Raw genomic sequence first — 5,110 nt, 5'->3', positions numbered from 1 at the left:
TGTCAAGTTTGGTGCTAAACTCTTGAAGAATATTATAGTAACATAAGTAATAATATTACATTCATCTTAATTACATTGGGTATCTGGTGTTAAAAATAAAAATAGTTAGAAAAATTAATACACAATAATTAATAATAATAATAAGGTATAATGTAAAAGTAGTTGCTGTTGGCCAGTTTACTCTCTTTGGTCAGGGGGTTTGGTATTAGGGATAGTGCAATGTTACCTGGATGTACGTACTGACATACATGTGGGAAAGGACTCTATAATCGGAATTAAAAGAGCCTGGGGTTTGGCCAAAGGTAATCTTCTCTAGTATGTAAATAATAAAATAAATAGTCATAGTATTAAAGTCATATTATTTGCTTTGGGTACTTTGTTCGTTTGTTGTTAAGCGCAAAACTACACAATTAGCTACCTGTGGGTATCGAAACCCGGTTTTTTAGCGTTATAACCATACAGACTTGCCGTTGAGCCACTGAAGGACAAGATAATTTGTATAAAAAAATAAAAAATACACATTAATTATAAAGTTGTGTTTGTTTGTTTGAAGTCAAGCACAAAGCAACACAATGGGCTATCTGTGCTCTGCCCACCACAGGTATCGAAACTTGGATTTTAGCATTGAAAGTCCGCAGAAAATTATAAAGTAAAAAGTATTTTTTTGCCTGCCAGTTAGCTGCATGTGGTCGTTGATTCAGAATTAGAGATGGTGCCGCGCTACCAGATCTGCGCACTGATAAAAGTGAACTACGAGACTCTAATTCTAGGGAAGAGAGCCTGTGCTATGACCAGTGCTAAACTCCTTTAGTGTGTAAATCAATTCAAATCATACTGAAGTCTTACTATACTGTGACCTACAGATAATTAGCCCTAGCAATGCAATACCTAGAAAAATATTTGTCAAAAGATACAGAAACCTAAAACGCTATACTCCATAGACGTGAAACGTAAAGACACGAAACTTTTAAGATGTGTAGGTTAAAAACAACGAAACCTAAATACTTTAAGCTTAAAGACGCCGAAGCCTAAAATCAAACGCCATAAAGCTTTAAACATAATGAAGCCAAAATTTTGCAATCTAAAGATAATGGAACATGCTAACATAAAACCTAAAAGCCATACTACTTTAATTCTGAGTCTCTGAAGTATAGAAACGTGTATGCCCAAAGACTTAAAACCTAAAGAGACAAAGCAACGATAAACTCGTACCTGAAAAATGTGAAACTTAAAGATATAAAGCTTAAACACTTGGAACCTAAAGACAGTAAAGCTTTTAAATACTGAAACCTGAAGACACTCAACCTAGACCATAGGTCTAAATATATCGAAATCTTAAGAGATAAAACCTAAAATACGAAACCTAAACACATCGAAACCTAACCAAGTAAATCCCAAAGACAAGGAAACACTACCCATGTAAAAATGAACACTGACCTACAATAGAACAAAGCTTAAAGAAAGTAGGGCTTATATCTCGTTAAAGAAAATTATTAAGATAACTGTATAAAAACATCTTAAGAAGAATTTTTAAAAAAAGTATACTGTAATTTTCTTAAGACTTCAATAACTCCGTTTCTCTTCTTTAGTTCCCACCTTTGGACAGTGCAGTTGTGCTTTTCAAAACTTACTTAAGTTGCAACTACTTTTTATTGGTTGATAACACAAACCTGACCCTCACCAACCTACGATTTTGTAATATTGCTTTTTTTAAATCCTAAAGTTGCTCTACAAAAATATCCTTTAGTCAGTAGCAATCGTTAATATTTCCAAGATACACCATGAGCAACTACATTATATAACTTGTGAGTTAGTGGAGTTATTGTGGAGTTGAATAAAACTGAACAAAAAATTCAATAGTTCATGCTCAAGGACAGTCTTTGTGTTTAGCAATAATTTTTAGAAGAATTAAATGAACAATATATATCCTGCCCTGTCCCCTGACTGCCTGATATATTTTGAGAAAAAGTTTAAGGCGTTTTGAAATAAAAGAGACACATTAATAGCAACATAATCAAGTGAATTCATAGATATATAGGTAGCTAAATAATGTAATTAGGTTACTAAAGAAATAGCTTCTATAATCAGTATTTAATACATGAAAGCAGATCATGTTCTTTTTTTGTTACCAAGGTAATATGAAACTAATAGCTTAGTCCTTGATGCCAATTCAAAAACAAGCTTATCATTCAAGGAAAGTTGTGCAGTTTAAAATTTCCTTATGTCGCAATTCATTTTTATTGGTTGATAAAAAAACGACCTTCACTAACCTAGCCATGTTAGGTGTAGCAGTTGTATAACCTACAGCCGTTCCTAGAATTTAGACAACTTTGTTCTACATAGAAAGTCAAGAAATTCAGAAACTTCTGTCGAACTAAGCTTTTAGTTTCTATATTTTTATTGAAGCAAGTTCTTTCATACTGACGATACTTTTAAAAAAGTTTTGTCTTGGAATCAAGAGAGCCATCAAAGAGTAAGTTTTATGTTTCCGTTAGAACCAAGTGGTTTAACAAGAAAAAATAAACAATAAAATTATAAATCGTTGTTCGAAATATTATCATATTCTTAATTATTGTTCATATAATAAAATAAAATGTAAAATATAATTTTTAAATTAAGACACAGTGAATGGGCTATGAAGCAGTCTTATTGAAAATTAAAAGAGTAAATGTACGTTATGAAGTAAGAGAAACTGAAATTGCATTCTGGGAAATCAATATTATATGTGTTCCTAAGATCAAATAATGATAGTGCAAGAGTTAAAAACATGCGAGTTTGTTGTATCAAGCCTTTATGTTTTTGCTTGTCAAGAATGAATTAAAGCATTTTGTTGAAAGGTTAATATGTGTTTTATATGAATGTAACGTTGACATATTTAAAGTTTTGTTTCTTAAAAAGTATTTTTAAACTTCTTTGCACAGAAGTAGGTCAAAAACGACAACATTTGAAAGAAAAAAAGAGATCATCATATGTTTGATATATATTTTGTTCTAGTTCAGCTATAGGAAGAGATTAATGTTACACGTAGAATATAAAAAAGCAGAAAAGTCCTACCTGTTTTAGTGATGTAAGCGATGTATAGAAATGACGCCATCCCCTTCTCCTCCCAAATTTTAAACTTACACAATAATAACAGTATGATCACAACATGATTACGAGTCTTCGATGCAATTCTTGTTCACACATTCCCGTTTTTCAGTCAGATGCCAGGTGATCAGGTCTATATAGTTACACATCGGAATTCCGATTCACACGGTTACTATGCTAGCCTTTAACATCGAAACCCTTAGAAAATACGACACCACCGGCTCAGCCCTTGGTGAAAATTACATAATATGTTTCCTACGTAAGGAAGGTTAGGCAGTTTAAAATTTTCAGATGTGTTTTCCATTGAAATAATGCTGAGACAACTAAGCCTCTTCAGATCAGGTATGAATCAAAAGTAAGTTTTGATAAGGCCTCCCAGTTGCACAGCGGTATGTCTGTGGATTTACAACGCTAGAAACCGGGTTTCGATACCCGTGGTATGCAGAGAACAGATAGCCCTTTGTGTAGCTTTGTGCTTAACTACAAACAAACAAACAAAAAAAAGTTTTGATAAGCTTTAGTTGTGAAAAGCTCCATCTATCCTTAGGTATAGAAACAAGCATGGCCAAAAAGGAATGGCTAGTGTTTAATGTACGGCAATGTAGGGCTCTATGTAGTCATGAACTGCCAAAGGGGGTATCGTTTCAGGATACAATTGTGGTTTTCTCAGATTAACTGATTTCCACTCAAATGTAATATAGGTCCACTTTATAACGAAAGATTCGTGCAGAATAATCACAGAGTAAATTGTAATTTAATTCAAAGACTGACATTTATGCTCAGAGAATAAACAGACTGGACATATGATGTCTTTGTAATGTTCCAAAGCAAATCAAACAGTGTACACAATTGCATAAGACAACCACATTCCTACTGAAACTATGAATTTTTTAACAGCTCTCTTTCCCCAAGATGTATCTCCACTGAACTATTCACGTCAATATCCAAGAAAACTAACAAAAAGCAATGCTCCTTACAAGAACAGGTAACCTCAGTTTTACTCATAAGCAACAGATGTCACCATGTGCCTGACCTGTCGTTCTCATACAACAGACAAAGGATGTAACCTCTACACCTCAGCTACTTGGCCAGCAAAGGGCATTGTTGTTAACAACCTATTTCTAAACAACGTGTGAAATTGCAGTAACATTCCCATGGGTAAACTAGATATTCTGCTGCATTACAATAGCGAAACAAAGGTAACTAGAACCAAACAATTTCAACAGTTTTTTGGACCATGTGTTTATTCCAAAACTGCACAGAAATATACAAAACGATGTTTAAAAAATTCTTCTATTAATAAAAGTAGGTATAAAACACGATATGCCTATATATCACACATTTCCTTATATGTGGATGGCAGTGGTTTTTTGTTGCTGAGGCCATATTTTGACTGTATTCACATAGGTGTACTTTGAGATTGCTATATAACCTCGTGATAAGTTTCCCAGAACGTGTTTATGTTTTGTCATGCATAACGTCTTTCTTTAGAATTTTCATTCAGGTTTCTGCTGGTAAATTAGTATCATGTTTATACCCATCTTACAAAACCAAATCGGTTCACAGTGGTGTTATAGACATATATGTTATTAGGTATTCCAGTGCTGTAGGACTGTAGAGTTCATTGGTCTAGTCTGTCACACCAGTATCAGCCAACTCAGTTTATACTAGTTCCTTAAGTTGTTAAAAATGCTTTGCAAAGACTGACTTGCTTAGTTCCATATTCAAAATGTTATTGTAAAACTCATAACAACCATCAAAAATTGAATCATATTTTAAATGGATTACTTGGGATTCAATGCTAATGTCCAGCTTGGACTGTGCATAGTTGTATTCTGGATGACAGGAAGCAAAGTGCTGATTTAAATTCGTCCAGAGTTTATGTATTACTCACAAGGCGAATCACATACATTAACTATTTTCATGCTCTTTTATTCTTCACTACTTTGTGAAGATACCCAGAAATTGTATGTAATAATTGTACAGAACATTCACACTTCTTGCTCTTGGTTGAATAACAACC

The 5,110-nt window shown here is 33.4% G+C and overlaps 1 long non-coding RNA gene across 1 annotated transcript in view; it reads left to right on the top strand.

The window, feature by feature from the left end:
* The first annotated feature begins 2,291 nt into the window (after positions 1 to 2,291).
* Positions 2,292 to 5,110, top strand: part of LOC111089683 — a 15,721-nt gene continuing 12,902 nt past the window's right edge. Inside the window, exon 1 of the long non-coding RNA XR_002613920.1 lies at positions 2,292 to 2,473. This is a non-coding gene — a long non-coding RNA (uncharacterized LOC111089683). The remainder of the gene's footprint in view (positions 2,474 to 5,110) is intronic.

Source organism: Limulus polyphemus, unplaced genomic scaffold (genome assembly GCF_000517525.1).
Source record: "Limulus polyphemus unplaced genomic scaffold, Limulus_polyphemus-2.1.2 Scaffold5, whole genome shotgun sequence".
In the NCBI taxonomy this organism is placed as follows: Eukaryota; Metazoa; Arthropoda; class Merostomata; order Xiphosura; family Limulidae; genus Limulus; species Limulus polyphemus.
Note: the sequence above shows the minus strand (reverse complement) of the source record. Positions and strands in the feature narration are given on the sequence as shown.